This window comes from Ailuropoda melanoleuca, chromosome 9, assembly GCF_002007445.2.
Source record: "Ailuropoda melanoleuca isolate Jingjing chromosome 9, ASM200744v2, whole genome shotgun sequence".
Classification (NCBI taxonomy): Eukaryota; Metazoa; Chordata; class Mammalia; order Carnivora; family Ursidae; genus Ailuropoda; species Ailuropoda melanoleuca.
This window is the reverse complement of record NC_048226.1, coordinates 1,405,432-1,417,746: the sequence shown is the minus strand read 5'-3', so window position 1 is coordinate 1,417,746 and position 12,315 is coordinate 1,405,432. Positions and strand designations below refer to the sequence as shown.

General features: G+C 47.2%; 1 long non-coding RNA gene across 1 annotated transcript; it reads right to left on the bottom strand.

Annotated features, from left to right (window-relative positions):
* Positions 1-3,645: 3,645 nt before the first annotated feature.
* LOC117803684 lies at positions 3,646-10,932 on the bottom strand. The gene is made up of 3 exons (XR_004627619.1): positions 10,541-10,932; positions 10,092-10,285; positions 3,646-3,931 (listed from the first exon to the last, which is right to left on the bottom strand). It is a non-coding gene; the product is annotated as an uncharacterized LOC117803684 (long non-coding RNA).
* Positions 10,933-12,315: the final 1,383 nt, after the last annotated feature.

Here is a 12,315-nt window from a genome sequence, read left to right as displayed (position 1 = left end):
ACACCTAGCTCGTCTGTGTGCTGTTGGAGGCGAGAGTCTGTTATCACACGCTTGGATGTCATCACAGTGTCACGTTGCTATGAACGCTTCCTAGCACTGCCTCTGAAGGTCCGTGCTTCCCCCGACACGAACCAGAAATTTCAAAGGCAGGTGTGGAGCTCTCGTGTAGAGGAAACGCAAGCCCAATGGTCCCTCTAGCCCAGGAGACTGAGGGAAGGAGAAGGGGGACGAGGAGGCTGAGTATGTCCGGAGACGGGCTCTTGTGTCCCAGCCTGTCCTCACCCCAGTCTCGGGGTCTCAGCTTCGGGGCTCTCAAAGCACACAGCTACACGTCAGGGGCTCCCGAACACTGGGCCAGGAGCTCACTTCTGGGCGTAACCTGAGGGAAGATGCAGGACCCTCATGAGCCCACGTGTGGTCAGCACGTGCAGGACAAGTGGCACAGAGCCAGCAAGACGACCAGCCTGAGGCCGAGATTCCGCTTCCCTGCCGTCAGCACACCCATGTGCCGGGCACCCAGACATCCCCACGCGTCCAGGGACGTGAACGTGAGAGGGACGAAGGCCCAGTGTTGGGAGAGAGGGGCTTCCGTGGATGGGCACCCGGCAACAGGCAGAGGTCCAGCAGTGAGGACCCCGAGGACCCTGTGGGATCTGAGGACGGTTATGGCCCACCGCCAGTGACAGGCTCACATCCCCAGACATCTGCCTGGGGAGGCGGGGGCAGGGGCGCCTTCCCCTAAGGAATCAAGCAATCGGCCACTGGGATCATCCCTGGGACACAAACACCGAAACCCGAAGCAGACAGTTTAAAGTCGAACCACTCAGCAGATTTACTTCAATCAATTGGATCACACACCGTCCAAGAAAATTTTTTTTGCCTAAAAACTTTTTTCTTTCATTCTTTAAAAAAAAATTTTTTTTAAGATTTATTTACTTGAGAGAGAGAGCAGAGCAAGCGAGAACATGAGCCTGGGGGAGCGGCAGAGGGACGGGGAGAAGCAGACTCCCCACTGAGCCGGGAGCCTGATGCAGGACTCGATCCCAGGACCCTGAGATCATGACCCGAGCCGAAGGCAGACGTTTCACCGACTGAGCCACCCAGCTCCCCAGAAATAAATGTTAAACAGCATCTGCTGTGGACACTCAATAAAGCTCAATAAAGCATGAGCCCTATGAGTAAAGTATGAAGAATAAATCAGTTAATACACAAATAAGCGAAATGGGGGAAATCTTGCTCCTGTAAAAATGGCAAATTGATTCTTCGTTTCCTTCCCTTTGCTCTGGCTATCCCACTGAAATTACCAAATAAAACGTAGACTAAATGTAGCAGTGCTGGAAAGTGAGTCAGGGTCTCCTCTGTGGGGCAGAGGGCTATAGGAATTTCTGGAAGACGGGAAGCAGGTGAGAGCAGCTGAGCGCTCAAGCCTGCTGTCAAAGGTTGACCCTGACCTACGGGGAGTGGAGTGTCGCTGCTCCCAGCAGAGCAGCAGAAGGCCCGGGGTCGGAGCATGCTCCGGCAGCAGGGGTGGGAGCACTCAGTCGTGGGGAGCTGGGGAAACGTCCAGTCCGAGCACCGGGCCACGCCTCACACAGGCCAGCTTGCCATCAGCCACAGGGCCTTATGCACGACTGCTTCTGACATGCAGGACAGCATTTGCTCGGGGAGACTGCTCACACAGCATGAGGCCAGGGAGGGGGAGGAAAGGGGGCACACCTGGGGCCACCATAGCAAATGTGCATGGAGAGGAAAACTCCTACAAAACAACAGAACAACGATATTCTAATTTTTTTTTTTTTGCCTTCACTGGAGTTTTTTTTTTATTTCCCGCTAAAACATTCCTCCATCCTAACTCAAATACCCTCATGAGACCTCGAGAGCATTGGGCATCCGAGAACCAACAGAGGGAGTTAGAGGTCTCTCCCCTCAGCCCCACACAGAGCTTCCACCAGACCTGGACATCTCTCCCCATCTTTCTGTATTCGCCGTAATTGGAGACTTGCTTCTCCATCTTACCCTGATGGTGGGGTGAGAAGAGGGGAGGGTTAATCTGCACCGGTCTCTGGCCTGAGCATCCCTGCACTGAGATTCCCCCTCTGTCCCCGCGCCAGGTGGACCCCTCTGCTCTTAGAGAAGGTGGCTCGGGGGTCAAACCAAGGCAGCCGTGGAAGGAGCCCAATCAGCCACGAACGTACGTGCAGCTGCAACTCCATCCATAAATGTGGGCAGAAAACATAAGAGGACATTCCACAACCCAACAAGCTGAGCAATTAGAAGAAATGGTCTTTAATTAAAAAAAAAAGGGCAATGAGGGAACAGGAGGAAAAATTACATTTTAATGGGTATACTCGGGAAGGTTGATTTTACGAAGTGACAAAACAGCACTTCAAAAAGTAAGAGCGAGCTCCTAGGACCTGAGAACAGTGTGAGGGAAGGGCAGAAAGCCTTTTGACATTCAAAGCACGATGGACAAAACAGGACTAACAGAGGAGATAATGCTAAGTGAAATAAGTCAAGCAGAGAAAGACAGTTATCATATGATTTCTCTCATCTATGGAACATAAGAACTAGGATGATCGGTAGGGGAAGAAAGGGATAAAGAAAGGGGGGTAATCAGAAGGGGGAATGAAACACGAGAGACTATGGACTATGAGAAGCAAACTGAAGACTTTAGAGGGGAGGGGGTGGGGGAATGGGATAGACTGGTGATGGGTGGTAAGGAGGGCACGTATTGCATGGTGCACTGGGTGTTATACGCAACTAATGAAGCATCGAACTTTGCATCGGAATCCGGGGATGTACTGTATGGTGACTAACATAATATAATAATAAAAAAACAAAACAAAAAAAACCAAAAAAAAAACAGGACTAACAGACTCAGCGATAGCAGGGTAAACTTGGCTGGAAACCAGATTACCCAATTCAAAAGACCAACTGAGGGACCTTCAAGGTTGAAGGCGTGGAACCAGGGACAACTTGCAAGAAAAAAAAGCAAGAGGCATGGAGAACCAAGACCCAAGAGCCATTATCTGTATAATAAAACCAGAAAGGTCGATCGAAGAGGATGTGGAAAAGAAAAAAATAGGAAAAAATTTCTCAGAGGTGAAGAAAGCCTTGAACTTTTGGATCCAGAATGTTCACCATGAGAGAGTAAATCTTAAAAGTCCTCATCACGAGAAAAATATCTGCAACTACATTTGGTAACAGATGTTTGCTAGACATGTTGTGACCATCTTGCAGTAGACAGATACCGAACCCCTGTGTTATATGCTGGAAATTAATATGATGTTGTGTGTTAGTCATACCTCAATAAAAAATTTTTTCTTATTTTAAAAAAACTGCCCAACTCAATGAAAGAAAAAAATGGAAAAAAGACGCACATATTAGTGATCTTCTGGTAGAACTTTTAAAATATTTAGGAACACAGATTAAGTCCTATAAGCTTCCAGACCAGAAAACAACATTTATTTGCTGCCAACAATGGAAAGAAAAATTAGATGTCTCATTTCTTTTTTTTTTTTAAGTGGCTCCATTCCCAGCATGGAGCCAACATGGGGCTTGAACTCACCACCCTGAAATCACGACCAGAGCTGAGACCAAGAGTTGGACGCTTACCTGAGCCACCCAGGCACCCCTAGATGTCTCATTTCTAACGCTAAGTGCTAAAATGGCAGGAATGGAGCAGTATCTTTAAAGTTCCGAGAAAGGATCATCTTGAACCTAGAAATCTGTGTTCAGCAAAACAACAGTCTGAGTAAAGGCAAAAGAAAGCTATTTTGAGACATTCAGAAAACTTCAAGACAGTGCTCAAAGGAAATAAAGACTCACAGATAGGGCGAGCGCTGGCCACTCAACGTTGTGAAGATGCCGATTGTCTCCAGGTTGACCCAGATTCGGTGCGGCCCCAGTCAAAATCCCGGCAGGTATATTTCTGTGGAAACAGACAGGCTGAGTCTAACATTTGTGTGTGAATGAAAAGAACCAGGAATATCCAAGACAATCTTGAAAACAAATTAGGAGAGCTTACACTAGTGGATTTCAAGATTTATGCTACAGCTGGAATGAAGAAAATATGACGTTGGTAAAAAGAAAGACAACGGAACCAGAGACGAATGCAGACCGACACTGTTCCGGTATTACTGCTGCGTAACAAATCTTGGCTTAAAACAGTAACAGTCATTCATTTTGGGCTCAGCTAGCAGCTACTGTTCCGGGGCTCTCGGTGGCCACAGGCAGGTGGTGGCTGGGGCTGGGGTCCTCGGGAAGTCGTCTTCACCCACACGTCGGGTGTCCTCCCCCGTGAGGAAGGATCCCTGGGTCTCCATGTGCTCCCCACAGGGCACCACCTCCTGGCATGGCAGCCCAAAGCTCCCGGTCCCTGTGTCCCAAGTGAGACCAGTAGAAGCCGCGTGACCCTCTCTAACCAGCCCCCAAGTTAACTTCCACCTCATTTTATTCATGGAGGGGCCGCAGAGCCCCCGTCTCCCCACCAGGCTCAAGGGCAGGCACCGTGGAGTCTGCCTTTTCAAAGGATTTGTGGACGTATTTCAAAGTCAGCACATCGACTCGCCTACGTGAATCACTTGACTTGCAACAAAGTGCCTCCCTGTTTCTTTAGGAGAAAAGATGGTCTTTTTAATAAATGAAGCAAGAGAAACCAGATACCCCCTTGGGGAGAGAGAATGAACCTTACTTAGCACCGTTCACAGACATTTAGTTGAGGGAATGGTAAAACACAAGACTTCGAGGGCAAACGTAGGAGATCTTCAAGACACTGCGGTCCGCAAAGATTCTTGACTATCTCTACTTTGTGGGTGGTTTTAAATTTCCATAAAATTTTAAATTCAAAATCTTTAATTTCCGTAAAAATGAATATGAATTCAAAATTGGATGGATCAAATAGCCATGTGGAACGAGGATTCTAATAACATGATGGATAATCTTGATCTAATGAATGTGTATAAAATCTCACATGCCCCCAAAACAGAATAACAAGTTTTTATATATGTTCATGAAATAGTTTCAAAAAATTAACCATGGACACACACACACAGGAGACAGAGTAAAACCTGAAAGAGGCTATGTTTTCTGGCCACAACGCAATGAAAATAGAATTAATGAATTTTTTTAAATAAATAAAAATTTCTAACCATTTAATAATTTTTGAAAAATCACTTTTCCACACGACCTTCAAATCAAAATAAAAATCAGAGACTAAAAATTAATAGCAATGAGGAAAGTGATCTATAAAATCCATAGACAATAACACATTTTTCCATGCGTGCAGCAAAAAACCATACTCAAAAAAAATCCACGAACATAAAAATTGTTATATTTCACAAGAAAGATTGAAAATCAATCTATCAAACTGTCATCTTGTGAAGCTAAAAAAACAACAAAAACTAATGAAAGAGAAAGAGGTAAAATTAGACCTATAAAATCCATCATTTTTATGATGAAAGATTAGCAATATTCCCTTTGCAATAAGGAACAACACAAGGATGCCCACCGTTGCCCCCACAGTTGACCATTTTGCTTGTGATCAGATTCAACAGGAAAAGAAAAAGTGGCAACATGCAGAGAAAGGAACAAAACTGTTCCTTGAAGATACTATCTTCTTTTTTTTAAGATTTTATTTATTTATTATTTTAGAAAGAGAGAAAGAGAGAGAGAGAGCCAGGGGAGGAGCAGAGGGAGAGGGACAAGCAGGCTCCCCACTGGGCACAGAGCCTGATGCGGGGCTCAGTCCCACGACCCTGAGATCATGACCTGAACCGAAATCAAGAGTCAGACGCTTAAGCGACTGAGCCACCCAGGCGCCCTGACACTGATTTTCTAAATAGAAAATAAACTAATAATAGAGCTCAGGCAGTTGGTGGGATTTAAAATTCATATACAAGAAAATTTGTATTGTTTGTATATAGTTGATGGACAAATAGAAAATGCGAAAAGGAACAAGATAGTACTGACAATATCGTAAACTACAGCAAACCAAGGAATAAATAATCAAAAAATGCATTTTCTCACGGTGAGATGATAAAACACGATGAATGGACATGAGAGAAAGTCTGAATGCCTAACTCACCAATGGCAAAAGGTATTACCTTCTCATATAGATGGTAATTCATGGCTACGGATTTAAAATTCAGTGCAATTCCAATCAGCATCCCAACGGGATGATCATAACATGTATGAGGGGCCAAGGTGCCCTTGCATACGCATCCCACGGCGGGGCTTGGACTGCTGTTATCAAGATGCCTCATAAAGCCATCTGAATGTGATCAGACAGTGTGGTATTGGCGCAGGGTAGACAGCAGACACCTTTAAAAGCACAGAGAGCCCAGGGTGAACTCATGTTTACATGGTAACTTGAGGTTACAAGTCATGGGGGAAAAACAGACTAGTCAGTAAACGGTGAAGACAACTGTTTCTCCATACAGGAAGACATCAACTGAAACCCCAGGTCAGATCACAGGAAAATCCATTTCAGATGGCTTACAGACCTAAATAAGAAAAACAAAATTGGGGCACCTGGGTGGCTCAGTCGGTTAAGTGTCTGTCTTCAGCTCAGGTTATGACCCTAGAGTCGTGGGATCGAGTCCCGTATCGGGCTCCCTGCTCAGCGGGGAGTCTGCTGCTTCCCCTGCTTGTCATCTCTCTCTGATGATAGATAGATGATAGATGATAGATAGATAGATAGATGATAGATAGATAGATGATAGATAGATAGATGATATAGATGATAGATTGATAGATAGATGATAGATAGATAGATGATAGATAGATAGATAGATGATAGGTAGATAGATGATAGATAGATAGATGATAGATGATAGATAGATAGATGATAGATAGATAGGTAGATAGATAGATGATAGATAGATTAGATAGATGATAGATAGATAGATGATTGATAGATAGATAGATAGATGATAGATAAAATCTTGAAAAAAAACACCCTTTTACAGATAATTCCTCTTCCTTGAACCACTAAGGAACACAGAATCACATGGAATCTTCCCAATTTGTGCTTAGAAATGAGCACAACCTTGATACAAAAAAATTTAACAAAATAGCACACACAAAGGAGTCAATAGATTCCATCTTACTTAGTAATGGTTGTAACAACCCCAGATAAAATATTCACATTCAAATCCAGCTGTGCGTTAAAAGAGAATATACCAAGTAGGATTTATTCCGGGATCTAGGTTTGGTGCAACATGAAGATATCTATTCAGAGACGAAGGAGAAATACATGTTTGTCTTGGGCAATCCTGAAACTCATTAGCGTCCCGGAACTAATACAAATGGCTCATTTTATCGTGCGTTTCTGTGTGCCAGGCGCTGTTAGGAGCAATGTGTGCTGTATCCGACCTGACAACAATGCTGCAAGGCCCGTATTATTATCACCCCTGTTTTCTATATAAGGTACTAAAACTTAGAGCATATACGCAGAGAAGAACACTTCCCTGACTTGGTGGGGGTTATTAACCAGAAACCTGCAGCCAACATCATAATCATTGAAATAGGATTCCAACCCGCTGCCTGCTTGGATCGCCCCCAGACCTCATCCTTGGCAGTCTGGTCTCATTTCCTACATTTTTCCTTAATTCCCCGAGGAGCTGTGCTACCACGAAGCCCATAGTGGAACAGAGTCCCAGCTTATAATTGGCACGGACTAGAAAACACAAAAGATGAATTTTCTCCCTCGTCTCCTGGCATCGGAGCCTACCTTCTGCCATTGGAAGCAACTCAAGGACACCAGCCAGCCTAGCTAGAGGTACCATGGATAACGCCAAGGCACTCACGACCTCCAGAAGTCAAGGGCTCCCGTCCCCTCTGGGGACCCCAGATCCCATCACTTGCCTCCCTGAGCTTCAGTCTCCCTAATTCTGAATACAGGCTCTGGACTGGGTGATCTCTAAAGTCTTTGCTTCTGTATGACACGTGTAAAGTGGTGAGTAGGGGAAATGCGAACATCTCAATTCATGGCTGGGAACAAATGAAGTATGTTCTTTGGAAAAGAGACCTCTCTTCCCTAGTTCTCAAAACTGCGGGCTTTTGTCCATTCACCCTTCAGACACAGGAAATCAATGTGTGTAGCTTGCAAAGAGGACTTACACTGATTTGAGGGAAATAGTATGAAAAGAACGTGTCCCTAACATACGCAGAGACAGAAGACATATACTCCATGCAGTTGGCTGGAGCCCCCGTCCTGGAGAACCGGGGTACAGCCTTCAGAGTTTCCTAATGAAAGATGTGATAAAGACAGACATTTACAAATGTCGTGTTGGTTCTGTGTGGCAGGATATTCAAAACGTGGAAAATCAGCATTTCTTTCTGGGAGATAAACTGATGAGCAGACCTTGGGAGATGCCCAGAAGAGGCTGGTATAGTTGCAAGGAACCTGGGAGCCTCCAGAATGGAAACGGGTTGAGAGACTCTACCCCTTTCCAGCAAGATACAAGTTAAAAATGCTTTAGTAGTTCACTAAATGACACCCAGAGGGAGGAGGGAGGAATGAGGGCCCTGAAATAAAAGCATCATGGGGATAAGGGCCTTAGACTTGGGGGCAGGCCCCTGCCTGGAGCTGGGTTCTCTTGAGAGAGGAATGGCTCCAATCCCTGATGCGCTCTACCCCGGGGTCAGTCCTGGGCCAGTCATCCTGGAGGCCAGCTAGCGCCCCAGGAACGTGGCCCACGTGTGGGGGTGAATCTAGGGGCTCTTGGCAGAGCACTGAGGAATGCTGGGAAACTCCCTTGATGGACCACTGAGTGGAACTGTTGCCACGGACACTGGAGTGTACTTGCTTGTCCACGAGCTTCCCGAGTGATGTGGCCTCCTTTGGCCTCAAGGAGACACTCCATCTGGAAGGCCCTTTGGTTATAAATAAGCACCTTGGGGGCTTCCTAGTCACAAGAAACATACTCAAAGTCGAGGCTACCGGAGCTCGAGCTGTTCCAGAGAGGTATTCACAGGAGATGTGCCGTTTTATGGCCCCTACGTGGCAAGGGGGAGTACGGACGAGGGAAGGAGTGTGATGGTGGCCGCCACGCTACCCCCAGCCCTCAGGACAGAAGCAGGTGCCTCCCATCCCGGGGCTCTCCAGGGATCACCGAGGTGCTCCTACAGCTCGTGCTGGACCCTGCCCGGCCTGCCGGACACCAGCCCAACTCGTGCCGACGTGACACTCTCAACAGGCCTTCATGGAGGACCTCTCTTTGGGCTTCTAATTACATTTTGGGTCCGTTTGGACCATTCACGTTCTAGAAAAGATATCATTGAATTCTTTTTTTCTTTTTTTTTATCATTGAATTTTTAAGATGTATCGGCAGAGTTCCACAGAGTCCTGCCTGGCGTTTGCAGTCCGTTTCCTTCCTCTCTGTGGCTGCAACCCCTTTCCCATTCCTGATGACGCATGTGCCCTTTTCTCCCTTTTCCCCAGAACAGACTCACCAGGGGTTTGTCCAAACTCAGACTATTTCAGAGGACTTTCTTTGTGGTTTATTTTTAACTCTACTGATTTTCTGTTCTTGTGAATTATTAATTCTTGTTCTTACTCTTACTAATCCCATCTTGCGGATTTTCTCGACGCTGTTTATGTAAGTATCTCGGTGGATTCCTTGTGTCGCTGCGTTTAATTCTTTTGGCTCAGTAATGAAAGGTAGGAGTTTGCCCCTGAGTGCGGTAAACAGCTGTCGTTCACGCCACCCCATAACTTTTAATAGGTGGTATTCTCATTAGAGTGATTTCCTAAATATTCTGTAATTGCAGCTCAATTTTTTAATGAACGCAATTATTTTTTTTCATGTTATTCTTTTTTTCTCAAGTCAAATGGCTTGTGGGTTCATTTGTTTGCTTAACTTCTTTGCAGTCAGAGAACACAGCCTATAAAACTTCCACTTTTAAAAATGTACGGATGTTTTCCTTGTGAATTTGTATTAAGTCAATTTTCATAAATGTCCTGTGAACATTTGAAAATAATGTGTATCCCCGCAGGCGGTAACAATGTCTATTTGGCTTCTTAATCACACTGTCCAAATATTCCATGTCATTCTACCAGCGTTAGCTTGACATGTTCAAACACATACCTGATCCCAGACTCCACGTCCACATTTGCACACACCATGAGCAGAGCAGGCGACCGGGGACATGGCAGCTGACAAACAGAAGGGGCCCCAAAGCAGGCTGAATCCACGCAGGCACGGGTCCACATGTGGGGATATCAGGAGAGAAGGCGGGCTCTGAGCAGACGAGGAGTCATTGAAAGCCTCCCAAGTGGGCTCTGTCAAAGGGAAAGATGGGGCTCAGAGAAGGACCTTTCTTTCATGGACCCCGATGACACCCCCAGGAGACACACATGAGCAGCTGCATCTCACAGGCAAGGGGACGGAGGCTTACCGGGGCAACGTCCTCAGGCTGCTCCACTAGTCAACGGCACGCCCAGGATTTGAACCCGCGTTCGTGAGTCTCCGGAGTCTGGGCTTGCCCTGATGCCTCAGTGCCCTACAGAGCATTACGGGGGACAGTGTACACTTACCCTCTTCCTTTTTGCACCTGTTCCTCTTCACTCGTGGAAAGCGAGTGCCCTCCTTGGCGCTGTCCAGTGAGTGCCCTGCCTTCCAAAAGTGAAGGTGCTTCTTCCAGGTGTTTTCTACTGGAGAGTGATTTTACGAGGAACAGAGTTCAATAAGGTCACCTCGAAGAACGGATCTTTTCGTGTAAGGACAAGGAGTGGCCTTGCCCTGTCCCCCTTGCATTGCCTCTTGGGGTCTCTGCTGGCGTTCTTGCTCTGACCTCTGGCTGCTGTTGGCGTGGGGGTCAGCACTCTGGGAAGAGCCAGGCTCCGAAGCATCAGGGCCCGCGCCTCGGTCTGACCACTAGAGCAACTCGCCCTGTCCTTGTGCAATGTCTCCCCCCTCTCCTCGTCTATACAGCCACCTCGTCGGCCTGCATCAGCGTCGAAGCCGGTGCACACGGCCCTCCCTCTTTCGGATTTTCGGTTCCCTTTTAAGGAAATTTCTTTTTCTGACAGTCTGCCAGTGAGTCACGCCTCGTCTGCTGGCCAGACGTCGTGTTCTTGCATGCCCTTGGTTGGTTTCCGCTTCTCCAATCCTGGGGGAAGAAAACAAACATAGCCTCAGGCCTCTTAGAGATGGGATGTGAGAGTCAGAAGGACTGTGACTCCCCTGGCTGTATAACACACTGCCACAAGCCGGGGTGGTTTAGAATCACAGAGACGTATGCTCCTCCGTTCCGGAGGTCAGAAGGCCAAAATGAGTGTGAGGGGGGGAACACCTCGGTGTTGGCAAGGCTGTTCTTTCTGGCGGCTCCAGGAGCGAGCTCCTCACACCGTCTCTGCTCCCACGGTCACCTTTCCTCCCCCACTACAGCCGATCCCCCCTCTGCCAGGCGCTCACAAGGACAGCTGCGGTTACATGGAGCCCACGGCCAGAAAACCCATCGCAAGATCCTTAACCCATCGCGTCAGCAAAGCCCCTTTTGCTCTGTAAGATAACATTCACTGGTTCCAAAGATTCAGTGTGGATTTCTTGCGGGGGGGTCATTATTCACGCTCCTGCAGCCCGCTCTCTGGCCTCCAAAGATCCGCGTCTATCCTGCATGTGTTCACCCACTATGCCATCCACCCGAGGTCTGGAATCTCATCTCAACCGTCCGCCTCAGGTACTGGTGACACTCTGCACGTGATCCATCCTGGGGCAAAACCCCTTTCCACCTGTGGGGACCTGGAAAAGGATGTTATCTGCTCCAAAAATAGTGGTGGGACATGCATAGGATAACAGTAACACACATTCCCCTTTCAAAAGAGAAAACAAATTAAAGAAAGGAGTCATCAGTCCCAAGCAATTCCAAAATTCCACCAGGAAAACTCCACTCATTTTCAAGGCCTGGGAATAATCCGTGGCTCAAGGCTTCACCCTCTGTGTCCACATCTCTGTCCCCTGGGCCAAGGCTGTTGCCCTAAGGGTCATTCTTCCGTGTTCCTGAAGGGCAGGACACATTTATAGGGACTATTCCCATCAGCCTGTTTTCTGCCTGCAGAATTTTGAGAGCCCAGCTGCCTTCTTTCATCCTGTCTTCTCTGTGCTCTGCAGACCAGGCGGGCAGTGTTTCTACCGGCATCACAGTCTCAGGATGTTTGTGTCGGCCCATGTGTGTCACAGGGATACACTGCACTTGATGAGAGCATCTTCCAAAGGTCTTTTCTGGGTAATCTCATCTCTGTCCCTGGCTTCTGCAGAGGTGGCTGGTGGGGTCCATGAGCGACACATCTCTCTGCAGCACCAGCAGCGG